This window comes from Anabrus simplex, chromosome 6 (assembly GCF_040414725.1).
Source record: "Anabrus simplex isolate iqAnaSimp1 chromosome 6, ASM4041472v1, whole genome shotgun sequence".
Lineage (NCBI taxonomy): Eukaryota > Metazoa > Arthropoda > Insecta > Orthoptera > Tettigoniidae > Anabrus > Anabrus simplex.
The window spans coordinates 28,995,467-29,009,797 of record NC_090270.1 but is presented as its reverse complement, the minus strand read 5'-3'; the positions used below and the strand labels follow the sequence as shown (position 1 = coordinate 29,009,797).

Sequence of the window (14,331 nt, the reverse complement as noted above, 5' to 3'; positions counted from 1 at the left end):
ACCTCCAGGTAAGAGGCAGGCACGCTACCCCTACACCGTGGGGCCGGCTCTAATGTGTCAATCCAAACAATGCAAAATCAGCTGCATGACAGAGGTGTGATGTCAAAGAGTCCTGAGCCAAAAGCTCCTCCTAAATCACTCTATAAGGCAGCTCGTGTGAGGCCGACAACAACTCATAGATCCTGGCATCAGGAAAAGTGGAAATGTCTGCTTCTTTCAGTCACCGTAGGCTCCTTTGTACCCATACAACATGAACATTAGAGTCTGGAAACAATTCGGTGAGAGATGAACACAATCGGCAGAAAAGCAGTTCTGTCATATTTGGTCTAACATAGAGAACAAACATCCTCCAACCTGTAGTTACAGGATTTGCAGTCCACTGTGGGTGAGGCAAAGTGGGCAGTTGGTTCCTTAGGACGCACAGCATACAACAAATAATGTGGCTGGCATATTCTGAGGACATGAACAGTGTTGAACATGCATGGCATGAACTGATCTAATCCTCCTGCTAACATTCAGCAACTGACTGAAGATGCTTTCCGAGAAGGGGATAAATTTCTCCAAAACAAATAGAATTCTCTAGTGCTGAATAAGCTATGCCTCATAGTGTTCAAGCTTGCCTCGGGAGGTGGCTACACAGTATTGATCTGCCACACAATAAGTATGCGTTCAAAATCCCACATCAAATTAAATTCAATTTATTTGCAAAAGAAGTGTCTACCTCGGTGACAAATGGTACACTAAAATACATTATTATCAAGCACAACAAGAGAAGATATTTTCCTAGAATACAGTATTATACAATTTACACTGGAAACCTATGTAGCATAACGACCTTCTGCGTCTTAACCAGAGCCCCTTTTGCTTCCGCTTTTCAGAGTTCCTGAAGGGCCTTCACAGCTACTATAGCGGTCCCAGGGCCCTCAAAGTCCCCACTGTACTTCACCCCTACAGGCAGTTCCCTACTTCGGCTGTCCAATCTTCAGAGACCAGGGGATGGAAGTGATTTGTTCACAAATTTTTTTTTATTTACAATAACCTGCACTGTTTGAATGCCCTCTAACATTTCTTTTTTCTGTTGCTGTTTATTCTCTTCTTGAATATCAGTACAGATTTTGGAAAAGGATCAAACACTACCCCTGGTAAACTGTTCCACTCGTTCACACCCTTACCAATGAATGAAAATTTACCCCAATCGCTTCTGCTAAAATCCCTTCTAATTTTATACTTGCGGTCAGTCCAGCCGATATATTTATTTTCTAACTGAAGCCTCCCACGGATTTCTCCCCATGCTTCCTTTCCTGCATAGGTTCTAATTCTATACGGTAAGTCTAGTCTTCTCCCTTCTCTTACTTAAAATTTTCTGATACACTACATTACCAACTCCATGCTATTATTGCATTCTGTCACTTTTGCATACTTGATTGCAGGTTGTTGTTGTTGATTTCTGTAACGTATTATGTTTGTATCTATGATAAACATAGCAAAATACAAAGTGTACCAAAACAGAATATGGAAAACTTCTTCTGAGCACTGTATAAGAGAATTGGTGAAAGCCTATGAGACTGTGATTTTATTGGCTTAAATTATTTAGGCCTGCGAGCCATCACAAGGATTCTCAAAGAGGAGACAGCAATTAATACAACCAACTGGCCCAGGTAATATGAAATCTGGTTTCCGATAAAACGTATTCCTAATTGAGGCGAGAGAGAAAATATGAGGACCGGGCGAGTTGGCCGTGCGCGTAGAGGCGCGCGGCTGTGAGCTTGCATCCGGGAGATAGTAGGTTTGAATCCCACTATTGGCAGTCCTGAAGATGGTTTTCCATGGTTTCCCATATTCACACCAGCCAAATGCTGGGGCTGTACCTTAATTAAGGCCACGGCCGCTTCCTTCCAATTCCTAAGCCTTTCCTATCCCATCGTCGCCATAAGACCTATCTGTGTCGGTGCGACGTAAAGCCCCTAGCAAAAAAAAAAAAAAAAAAAAAAAAGAAAATATGAGGTGAGGTAAGGTAAGTGAAAGAAAAATGTGGAACGCTTCACGATTTTGCGTGTCATCCTTGCGCAGGGGCCATGCTAATCTTCTCTGTATCGTTCCAATTTTAGTATATGTACCGCCGAAGCGAGTACGGAGGCTGTCTCTCACGAAGTTGTATATATACTTAATAACGGGTAATGAATATCTCCTATGGATTCACTGTATTTTAATTACTTATATATTCATCTCCCTTTGGTTTCCTAAGCATTTGAAGTAAGTGTATCGGTGAGAATAAATATGTTTTACAATATTTTGACCTGATATTTGAATATAAAATTTATATTTCTGTTTTTCATGTGAATAAACTAACGCCTTTGCTTCTGTAGACATAAACGTGTGACCAATCAATTAACGTGATGTTCAGAATGCGAGCTGCAATGATGTAGTATCTTCATATACCGCTAGATGGACGACTCAGGCAAATGGACTCTCTATGGATAGTGTCAGTTCCAGTCCAGCCGCCATGTTTTAGCCAGACACACAATGAACTGATAAATGAAGGAGAGTGATATGAATCTTATTTTAGTAAAAACTAGCTCGGTGCTTTAAGATGGTACCGGTACCGTATTTATTTTGCTTATATTTGTTTGCTTATTTGTTAGTCCAACCCTGGCTCAGTCTGTTGATATTTCAAGATGCTCAACCCCGTCAGCCTCGTGTCGGTTAGATTTACTGGCACGTAAAAACGTAAATGAGTATGAGGTACAGGGTATGAGGTGAGATGAATCTGTCATGGCGACTGTTTACGACCGGATGCTCTTCCTGACGTCACCCTCATCAGAGGAGTGAATGAGATGAAACGAATGACATGATGTATGATAGGAGGATGGGAGAGGGTGAAACCCTGTGGCGGCACATAGCCTACTCCTGTCTGCTCAGGGCTTAACGTTCCATCCGACGGACGGGCGAATCACCATCAACTACGGAGAGATTTGGAATTTAATCCAGGTTTTTGTCACTCAATCTAGTGACTAGAACCAGCCAATATTTTAATGGTGATTTTTTTCCACCAACGGGGTTTGAACCGGCTAACCATGGTGTCAGACCGTTTAGACATCAACGCCTGAACGATCATGGCCACCAGGCCATAAAAACTGCAATTACAACAAATTACTCCAGGTAATATAAAATCTGAATTCCGAAAAAAATGTATTCTTGCCACTTAGGTGAGAGAAAAAATGTGAGGTAAGGTAAGTGAAAAAAAATGTGGAACGCTTCACGATTTTGCGTGTCATCCTTGCGCAGGCGCCATGCTAATCTTCTCTGTATCGTTCCAATTTTAGTATATGTACCGCCGAAGCGAGTACGGAGGCTGTCTCTCACGAAGTTGTATATATACTGTGAGCTTGCATCCGGGAGATAGTAGGTTTGAATCCCTACGGGTAATGAATATCTCCTATGGATTCTCTGTATTTTTATTACTTATATATTCATCTCCCTTTGGTTTCCTGGGCATTTGAAGTAAGTGTATCGGTGAGAATAAATATGTTTTACAATATTTTGACCTGATATTTGAATATAAAATTTATATTTCTGTTTTTCATGTGAATAAACTAACGCCTTTGCTTCTGTAGACATAAACGTGTGACCAATCAATTAACGTGACGTTCAGAATGCGAGCTGCAATGATGTAGTATCTTCGTATACCGCTAGATGGACGACTCAGGCAAATGGACTCTCTATGGATAGTGTCAGTTCCAGTCCAGCCGCCATGTTTTAGCCAGACACACAATGAACTGATAGATGAAGGAGAGTGATATGAATCTTATTTCAGTAAAAACTAGCTGGGTGCTTTAAGATGGTACCGGTACCGTATTTATTTCGCTTATATTTGTTTGCTTATTTGTTAGTCCAACCCTGGCTCAGTCTGATGTTATTTCAAGATGCTCAACCCCGTCAGCCTCGTGTCGGTTAGATTTACTGGCACGTAAAAAAGTAAATGAGTATGAGGTACAGGGTATGAGGTGAGATGAATCTGTCATGGCGACTGTTTACGACCGGATGCTCTTCCTGACGTCACCCTCATCAGAGGAGTGAATGAGATGAAACGAATGACGTGATGTATGATAGGAGGACGGGAGAGGGTGAAACCCTGTGGCGGCAAATAGCCTACTCCTGTCTGCTCAGGGCTTAACGTTCCATCCGGCGGACGGGCGAATCACCATCAACTACGGAGAGATTTGGAATTTAATCCCGGTTTTTGGCACTCAATCTAGTGACTAGAACCGGTCAACATTTTAATGGTGATTTTTTTCCACCAACGGGGTTTGAACCGGCTAACCATGGTGTCAGACCGTTTAGACATCAACGCCTGAACGATCATGGCCACCAGGCCATAAAAACTGCAATTACAACAAATTACTCCAGGTCGGCCAACATTTTTATGGTGATTTTTTTTTCCACCAACGGGGTTTGAACCGGCTAACCATGGTGTCAGACCGTTTAGACATCAACGCCTGAACGATCATGGCCATCAGGCCATAAAAACTGCAATTACAACAAATTACTCCAGGTAATATAAAATCTTAATTCCGAAAAAATGTATTCTTGCCACTTAGGTGAGAGAAAAAATGTGAGGTAAGGTAAGTGAAAAAAAAATGTGGAACACTTCACGATTTTGCGTGTCATCCTTGCGCAGGGGCCATGCTAATCTTCTCTGTATCGTTCCAATTTTAGTATATGTACCGCCGAAGCGAGTACGGAGGCTGTCTCTCACGAAGTTGTATATATACTTAATAACGGGTAATGAATATCTCCTATGGATTCACTGTATTTTTATTACTTATATATTCGTCTCCCTTTGGTTTCCTGGGCATTTGAAGTAAGTGTATCGGTGAGAATAAATATGTTTTACAATATTTTGACCTGATATTTGAATATAAAATTTATATTTCTGTTTTTCATGTGAATAAACTAACGCCTTTGCTTCTGTAGACATAAACGTGTGACCAATCAATTAACGTGACGTTCAGAATGCGAGCTGCAATGATGTAGTATCTTCGTATACCGCTAGATGGACGACTCAGGCAAATGGACTCTCTATGGATAGTGTCAGTTCCAGTCCAGCCGCCATGTTTTAGCCAGACACACAATGAACTGATAGATGAAGGAGAGTGATATGAATCTTATTTCAGTAAAAACTAGCTCGGTGCTTTAAGATGGTACCGGTACCGTATTTATTTTGCTTATATTTGTTTGCTTATTTGTTAGTCCAACCCTGGCTCAGTCTGATGATATTTCAAGATGCTCAACCCCGTCAGCCTCGTGTCGGTTAGATTTACTGGCACGTAAAAAAGTAAATGAGTATGAGGTACAGGGTATGAGGTGAGATGAATCTGTCATGGCGACTGTTTACGACCGGATGCTCTTCCTGACGTCACCCTCATCAGAGGAGTGAATGAGATGAAACGAATGACGTGATGTATGATAGGAGGATGGGAGAGGGTGAAACCCTGTGGCGGCACATAGCCTACTCCTGTCTGCTCAGGGCTTAACGTTCCATCCGACGGACGGGCGAATCACCATCAACTACGGAGAGATTTGGAATTTAATCCAGGTTTTTGTCACTCAATCTAGTGACTAGAACCAGCCAACATTTTAATGGTGATTTTTTTCCACCAACGGGGTTTGAACCGGCTAACCATGGTGTCAGACCGTTTAGACATCAACGCCTGAACGATCATGGCCACCAGGCCATAAAAACTGCAATTACAACAAATTACTCCAGGTAATATAAAATCTGAATTCCGAAAAAAATGTATTCTTGCCACTTAGGTGAGAGAAAAAATGTGAGGTAAGGTAAGTGAAAAAAAATGTGGAACGCTTCACGATTTTGCGTGTCATCCTTGCGCAGGGGCCATGCTAATCTTCTCTGTATCGTTCCAATTTTAGTATATGTACCGCCGAAGCGAGTACGGAGGCTGCCTCTCACGAAGTTGTATATATACTTAATAACGGGTAATGAATATCTCCTATGGATTCTCTGTATTTTTATTACTTATATATTCATCTCCCTTTGGTTTCCTGGGCATTTGAAGTAAGTGTATCGGTGAGAATAAACATGTTTTACAATATTTTGACCTGATATTTGAATATAAAATTTATATTTCTGTTTTTCATGTGAATAAACTAACGCCTTTGCTTCTGTAGACATAAATGTGTGACCAATCAATTAACGTGACGTTCAGAATGCGAGCTGCAATGATGTAGTATCTTCGTATACCGCTAGATGGACGACTCAGGCAAATGGACTCTCTATGGATAGTGTCAGTTCCAGTCCAGCCGCCATGTTTTAGCCAGACACACAATGAACTGATAGATGAAGGAGAGTGATATGAATCTTATTTCAGTAAAAAATAGCTGGGTGCTTTAAGATGGTACCGGTACCGTATTTATTTTGCTTATATTTGTTTGCTTATTTGTTAGTCCAACCCTGGCTCAGTCTGATGATATTTCAAGATGCTCAACCCCGTCAGCCTCGTGTCGGTTAGATTTACTGGCACGTAAAAAAGTAAATGAGTATGAGGTACAGGGTATGAGGTGAGATGAATCTGTCATGGCGACTGTTTACGACCGGATGCTCTTCCTGACGTCACCCTCATCAGAGGAGTGAATGAGATGAAACGAATGACGTGATGTATGATAGGAGGACGGGAGAGGGTGAAACCCTATGGCGGCACATAGCCTACTCCTGTCTGCTCAGGGCTTAACGTTCCATCCGACGGACGGGCGAATCACCATCAACTACGGAGAGATTTGGAATTTAATCCAGGTTTTTGGCACTCAATCTAGTGACTAGAACCGGCCAACATTTTAATGGTGATTTTTTTCCACCAACGGGATTTGAACCGGCTAACCATGGTGTCAGACCGTTTAGATATCAACGCCTGAACGATCATGGCCACCAGGCCATAAAAACTGCAATTACAACAAATTACTCCAGGTAATATAAAATCTGAATTCCGAAAAAAATGTATTCTTGCCACTTAGGTGAGAGAAAAAATGTGAGGTAAGGTAAGTGAAAAAAAATGTGGAACGCTTCACGATTTTGCGTGTCATCCTTGCGCAGGGGCCATGCTAATCTTCTCTGTATCGTTCCAATTTTAGTATATGTACCGCCGAAGCGAGTACGGAGGCTGTCTCTCACGAAGTTGTATATATACTTAATAACGGGTAATGAATATCTCCTATGGATTCTCTGTATTTTTATTACTTATATATTCATCTCCCTTTGGTTTCCTGGGCATTTGAAGTAAGTGTATCGGTGAGAATAAACATGTTTTACAATATTTTGACCTGATATTTGAATATAAAATTTATATTTCTGTTTTTCATGTGAATAAACTAACGCCTTTGCTTCTGTAGACATAAATGTGTGACCAATCAATTAACGTGACGTTCAGAATGCGAGCTGCAATGATGTAGTATCTTCGTATACCGCTAGATGGACGACTCAGGCAAATGGACTCTCTATGGATAGTGTCAGTTCCAGTCCAGCCGCCATGTTTTAGCCAGACACACAATGAACTGATAAATGAAGGAGAGTGATATGAATCTTATTTCAGTAAAAACTAGCTCGGTGCTTTAAGATGGTACCGGTACCGTATTTATTTTGCTTATATTTGTTTGCTTATTTGTTAGTCCAACCCTGGCTCAGTCTGTTGATATTTCAAGATGCTCAACCCCGTCAGCCTCGTGTCGGTTAGATTTACTGGCACGTAAAAAAGTAAATGAGTATGAGGTACAGGGTATGAGGTGAGATGAATCTGTCATGGCGACTGTTTACGACCGGATGCTCTTCCTGACGTCACCCTCATCAGAGGAGTGAATGAGATGAAACGAATGACATGATGTATGATAGGAGGATGGGAGAGGGTGAAACCCTGTGGCGGCACATAGCCTACTCCTGTCTGCTCAGGGCTTAACGTTCCATCCGACGGACGGGCGAATCACCATCAACTACGGAGAGATTTGGAATTTAATCCAGGTTTTTGTCACTCAATCTAGTGACTAGAACCAGCCAATATTTTAATGGTGATTTTTTTCCACCAACGGGGTTTGAACCGGCTAACCATGGTGTCAGACCGTTTAGACATCAACGCCTGAACGATCATGGCCACCAGGCCATAAAAACTGCAATTACAACAAATTACTCCAGGTAATATAAAATCTGAATTCCGAAAAAAATGTATTCTTGCCACTTAGGTGAGAGAAAAAATGTGAGGTAAGGTAAGTGAAAAAAAATGTGGAACGCTTCACGATTTTGCGTGTCATCCTTGCGCAGGGGCCATGCTAATCTTCTCTGTATCGTTCCAATTTTAGTATATGTACCGCCGAAGCGAGTACGGAGGCTGTCTCTCACGAAGTTGTATATATACTTAATAACGGGTAATGAATATCTCCTAAGGATTCACTGTATTTTTATTACTTATATATTCATCTCCCTTTGGTTTCCTAGGCATTGGAAGTAAGTGTATTGGTGAGAATAAATATGTTTTACAATATTTTGATCTGATATTTGAATATAGATTTTATATTTCTGTTTTTCGTGTGAATAAACTAACGCTTTTGCTTCTGTAGACATAAACGTGTGACCAATCAATGAACGTGACGTTTAGAGTGCGAGTTGCAATGATGTAGTATCTTCGTATACCGCTAGATGGACGACTCAGGCAAATGGACTCTCTATGGATAGTGTCAGTTCAACACCTCCTAGATGTATAATGCCTCACAACCACCGCCGTCTCGATCCTCCTATACTGCCTGCTCTATGCGAGCCTTTTTGCGACTACGCTGCGACAAAATTTCTCCGCTAGATGGCAGACATAGATGCACAATGTTTTAAACTTATTCTAATGATGACAGCGTACAAAACACTATGCAGTATGGTCATATGTTCACTAAAGCTCGTAAATTACATCAGTAATATTAAATATCGGCAAAAATTCCTGTATGAAGTTGCAGTTGGCCTCTTCATGCACAATTTAAAGATTTCCCTGGACGAAGGCTTGGAATGGTACCGTACTTAATGTGTTCTTGCCTACGCAATATAAACAAATAGAGGTATTACGAACTTGATTAGGATAATATCGCTAACATTTTGCTGATATTATTTGACCTCACACTGTAAAAAGCACATTCTGAAAGGTTTTCTTTGCTAGTTGTTTTACGTCGCACCGACACAGATAGGTCTTATGGCGGCGATGGGATAGGAAAGGCCTAGGAATGGGAAGGAAGCGGCCTTGTCCTTAATTAAGGTACAGCCCCAGAATTTGCCTGGTGTGAAAATGGGAAACCACGGAAAACCATCTTCAGGGCTGCCAACAGTAGGATTCGAACCCACTATCTTGCGGACGAAGGCTCACAGCTACGTGCTCTTAACCGCACGACCAACTCGTCCGGTATTCTGAAAGGGAAGACGTCGCAAGTTCTCGTATTAAGCTCGAACGTTTGAAGGACGTCGACAATAGGGCACAGCAGCTTCAGCGAACTCCTGCATATGCTTCACCAGAGCAACAAAACAAGGTTTTGAATATCGAACTTCTACTCTGTCCTGATGCATAATCAGTTCCATTTAGCGGTTTCGAAGCTCTAGGCAATGAGATGTTGCTGATACAAATGCACACTCCATCCTCTCTTCATCAACATGAACCTAGTACCTGCAAATTAGGATTTGATTTCCTGTTTTTAGTTTGATTGGAATATTATCGACTGGATATCTGAGGTTGTCCAAAATGTCTAAACATGAAGACGTTTGCTTTGTGATTGTCCGTCACAATTCTTATCACAAGAAATCCACTATCCTCCATGGCTTGAATCACCTTCTGAAAAAAAATCTGCAGCCTGTTTCCAGTCATTCGACCGGGTCAGAAATGGAATGAATAAAGCCCCCATCTAGCAGCGAGGATAGGGATTGAGCCGGCTTCCCAAGCCTGTCGCACTCCTCCGGGGTAATGATTAATGAATGACAGACGAAATGAAATGATATTCGAGAGTGGTGCTGGAATGAAATATGACAGGGAAAACCAGAGTATCCGGAGAAAAACCTGTCCCGCCTCCGCTTTTTCCAGCACAAATTTCACATGGATTGACCGGGGTTTGAACCACTGAACCCAGCGGTGAGATGCCGGCGCGCTGCCGCCTGAGCCGCGGAGTCTCCATCACCTTCTGAAATAAGGTGTAATCTGAGAGTAATCTGAGGATAACCAATTACTTCCTTTATTAGGTCCTTGCCTAGATAAAGCCGACAGCCGCTTTTCTCTTAATTCCCTTCTAGACGGTATTTCATGGAGTCGTATCTTTTCTGGCTGTGAACCACCTTGCCGAGATTAGCAAAATGGTACAAAACAGTGGAATATTTCGGGGAAAGAATCTGAAGTTTCAGTTCTACGAAAAATAGGACTTACACCAACGAAAAGAAACGAGTACCAACACCTTACAATCACTTTTGAAATATCTATTAGCATAACATGATTAATTCATTTCACAGTTCTATACAAAATATCTCTTGTACGAACGAAAGTGACCAGACACGTTTACTTATTGTACGAAATAACTCAGGTTTACACACACATTCATGCACCAATAACACAGTGCTACACCCACACTAACAGCGAAGATTGTGCGTCTATTGCTGCACTCTTACGGCGACTTGGAGAAATGTCGGTAGTCGCGCCTTCCTGTGTTAAAATAGTGGCATAGAGCAGGCAGTATAAGAGGATCGAGACGGCTGTGCTCACAACTCTTCTGGGAATATACTGTGACGTCAGAATCGGGAGGCAAGCTTGAACCTTTTCAGTAATAACACAGCAATGAGTTTGTCCATGTAACGCTGAAATTAGAAGTGTTTTAATTCGTTTAATGGTGCCAATTGCTAATAGCGTTGTACGTAATGGTACTGATATGTTGCGTACTCAACTTTAAGGAGAATTCCGGCAGTGATAACGAAGTGCATGCATTAAGTTTACGAAAGACGAGGTTATGCAGCAGATATGGTTACGTGCAATTCCAAGACAAGACTACAGATTTACAACTAACTCAATGGTAACTATTATTATTACATTCTCACACAATCAAAATCAGTATAGGCCTATGACGTACTTAACTACACGCAACAGCTGGTGATATGCAGGCATATTTACTCTTCAATGATATAAGGTTATGTTAGCTCACAATCATGGGATACATTATTTCAAAGGTATTATTATTATTATTATTATTATTATTATTATTATTATTATTATTATTATTATTATTATTATTATTATTATACGCATTAAAACATACCACCTACAGGAGTTGCTGGTGTAGGCCGATTCACTCTGTAAATGCACGAATTTCGCTCAAGGTGATACATTATTTTACAGGTATGCCACAGACATTTCAAAGTCGGTGATATTTTATGGGAAGTAACTAGTACTGATCCTGCCAGAATGTGACTATAAATATGATGGGCAGTTGGAAAATATATAAGCCACTGCCGTCTCTGACAGTCATGGTCTTGGAAGAGGAGTAGTTAAAAGAATCAGGCAAAAATGTAGAATAGAAAAAGGAGCAATAAACAGAGTCATTGAAGATCGTACTTATCTCATACACAGAATTTCAACACAGCTGAAAAGTACAATAAACACGTTGTTACCTGATGGTTGTTGTACTGTGATGAAGGGAACGTAAGTAATTTGTCTGTACGTCGATACATCAAGGCAACCATACTGCATGGCATATGTAATCATCTTATAGGACATGGCCTTTATTCTAAGCGGGTTTTATTTAAGTATAAAATATTTCTAATGTATATGTGGACAAAATTACTAATACAAATGCGGTATATTCTTTAGTTACAAAACATCACTGCTGCATCACAAGGAATGAGTGTATCAATGTGTAGAAAGATTCAATAAATAAGTTAATTCTAATCCTAGTTGGTGAATTGAACACCGAGGATGATGTCCCCACAGTTCATTTAATAGACATAGTTAAAACATTTGTTAGTTCATAAAGGAGTATGTACATGATTTTCTTGTTATTTGTTCAATCTTCTGTCTGATATCTCCTCATGTTTACAAATTTATGGCCGACCCCGTGGTGAAGGGATATAATGCCTGCATCTTACCCGGAGGCCCCGGGTTCGATTCCCGGCCAAGTCAGGGATTTTTACCTAGATCTGAGGGCTAGTTTGAGGTCCATTCAGCCTGCGTGATTACATTTGCGAGCTATCTGACGGTGAGATAGCGGCCCAGGTCTAGAAAGCCAAGAATAACGGCTGAAAGGATTCGTCCTGCCGAACCCAAGACACCTCATAATCTGCAGGCCTTCGGGCTGAGCAAGGACAAGGCCAAGCCCTTCAGGCCTGTTGCGCCGTGCGATTTTTACAAATTTATGAGACAGTAGCAATTTAATGTTGCCACATGTCAATGCTTTTAAAAGAGTAGGCTCCAGTCCGAATGGTAGTCCAACATTAGGTTAGAAACTTACATACTTTCTGGAATACATAAAGGTTTCGAACAGAATTACAAATTAGTAACATCGATGGTAGGTGAAATTCTCATTAAACCATACATGAACTTCAAGGGAGGAAACATTGTAGGCTCAAGTGCATATACTGCCAGTGGTGCTACATCAGCTTAGATGTTAGGCCTATGCTAATATTATACGTGCTAGTTTTCTTTTAAGATCATGTAATGCTAATTTAAATTGAAATATGAAATATATCCTGTTGTGATGTTAGCAATTCGGCCTAAGTAAGTTAACATTGCAAAATGCCGTCGTGTTTTACAACTGTTTGCTGTTTTTCTTTAATGGCAGAGTCACTAAAATACGGTAATAACGACAGTATAATTCAATGTCCTTCAAATTTGAAACGCTATTTGTTAGTATAAATTATTCCATTGGCAAAAAATATTAAAATCATGTCTGTGTTTAACTATGTTCCGCGTTTCTCTGCATTGCCATCGCCTCCACATCGTGACATCACTACGCTGTTGTTAGGCCTTATTATCTAGGAGGTGTTGGTCAGTTCCAGTCCAGCTGCCATGTTTTAGCCAGACACTCACTGAACCGATAAATGAAGGAGAGTGATATGATTCTTATTTCGTGAAAACTAGCTCAGTGTTTTAAGATGGTACCGTATTAATTTTCTTTATATTTGTTTGCTTACTTCTTAGTTCAACTCTGGCTCAGTCTGATTGTATTCGAAGATGCTCAAATACGTCAGCCTCGTGTCGGTAGATTTACTGGCAGGTAAAAGATTAAATAAGTATGAGATACGGGGTATGAGGTGAGATGAATCCGTCGTGCGAGTTCTTATGACCGGATGCTCTTCCTGACATCAACCTCATCAGAGGAGTGAATGAGATAAAACGAATGACGTAGATAGGAGGACGGGAGAGGGTGAAACCCGGTGCCGGCACATAGCCTACTCTTGTCGAACAGCACCACGGGGTCTGCTCATGGCTTAATGATCCATCCGACGGACGGACGAATCACCATCAACTACGGAGAGATTTGGAATTTTATCCAGGTATTTGGCATTCAATCTAGTGATTATAAATAGTATACTATCACCTCTTCTAACCTACCGGCCAACATGTTGATGGTGAACATTTCTTTCGACCAACAAGACTCGAACCACATAGCCTACTCCTGTCTGCTCAGGGCTTAACGTTCCATCCGACGGACGGGCGAATCACCATCGACTACGGAGAGATTTGGAATTTAATCCAGGTTTTTGGCACTCAATCTAGTGATTAGAACCGGCCAATATTTTAATGGTGATTTTTTCTCCACCAACGGGGCTTGAGCCGGCTAACCATGGTACCAGACCGTTTAGACTTTAACTCCTTAATGATCATGGCCACCAGGCCGTGAAAACAGCAATTACAACAAATTGCTTCAGGTAATAAAATTTGGATTCCGAAAAAATGTATTCTTGCCACTTTTCTACTTTAGGTGAGAGAAAAATGTGAGGTAAGGTAAGTGAAATAAAAAATGTGGACACTTCACGATTTTGCGTGTCATCCTTGCGCAGGAGCCATGTTAATCTTCTCTGTATAGTTCCAATTTTAGTATATGTACCACCGAAGCGAGTACGGAAGCTGTCTCTCACGAAATTGTATATGTACTTAATAACGGGTAATGCACATCTCCTATGGATTCCCTATAACTTTATTACTTATATATCCATCTGTCCGCCTCTGACGTGTAGTGGTTAGTGTGATTACCTGCCACTCCCGGGAGCCCAGGTTCGATTCCCGGCTCTGCCACGAAATTTGAGAAGTGGTGCGAGGACTGGAA

General features: G+C 41.1%; 7 non-coding genes across 7 annotated transcripts; all 7 read right to left on the bottom strand.

Moving 5' to 3' along the window:
• Positions 1-2,025: 2,025 nt before the first annotated feature.
• Positions 2,026-2,132, bottom strand: LOC136876594 (U6 spliceosomal RNA). The gene has a single exon (XR_010860625.1). It is a non-coding gene; the product is annotated as a U6 spliceosomal RNA (small nuclear RNA).
• A 1,108-nt stretch (positions 2,133-3,240) lies between these two features.
• LOC137501376 (U6 spliceosomal RNA) lies at positions 3,241-3,347 on the bottom strand. The gene has a single exon (XR_011018520.1). It is a non-coding gene; the product is annotated as a U6 spliceosomal RNA (small nuclear RNA).
• A 1,286-nt stretch (positions 3,348-4,633) lies between these two features.
• Positions 4,634-4,740, bottom strand: LOC137501371 (U6 spliceosomal RNA). Its single transcript, XR_011018515.1, has one exon. It is a non-coding gene; the product is annotated as a U6 spliceosomal RNA (small nuclear RNA).
• Positions 4,741-5,848: 1,108 nt separating this feature from the next.
• On the bottom strand, positions 5,849-5,955 carry LOC137501375 (U6 spliceosomal RNA). Its single transcript, XR_011018519.1, has one exon. It is a non-coding gene; the product is annotated as a U6 spliceosomal RNA (small nuclear RNA).
• A 1,108-nt stretch (positions 5,956-7,063) lies between these two features.
• On the bottom strand, positions 7,064-7,170 carry LOC137501374 (U6 spliceosomal RNA). The gene has a single exon (XR_011018518.1). It is a non-coding gene; the product is annotated as a U6 spliceosomal RNA (small nuclear RNA).
• A 1,108-nt stretch (positions 7,171-8,278) lies between these two features.
• LOC136876597 (U6 spliceosomal RNA) lies at positions 8,279-8,385 on the bottom strand. Its single transcript, XR_010860628.2, has one exon. It is a non-coding gene; the product is annotated as a U6 spliceosomal RNA (small nuclear RNA).
• A 5,635-nt stretch (positions 8,386-14,020) lies between these two features.
• On the bottom strand, positions 14,021-14,127 carry LOC136876598 (U6 spliceosomal RNA). The gene has a single exon (XR_010860629.2). It is a non-coding gene; the product is annotated as a U6 spliceosomal RNA (small nuclear RNA).
• Positions 14,128-14,331: the final 204 nt, after the last annotated feature.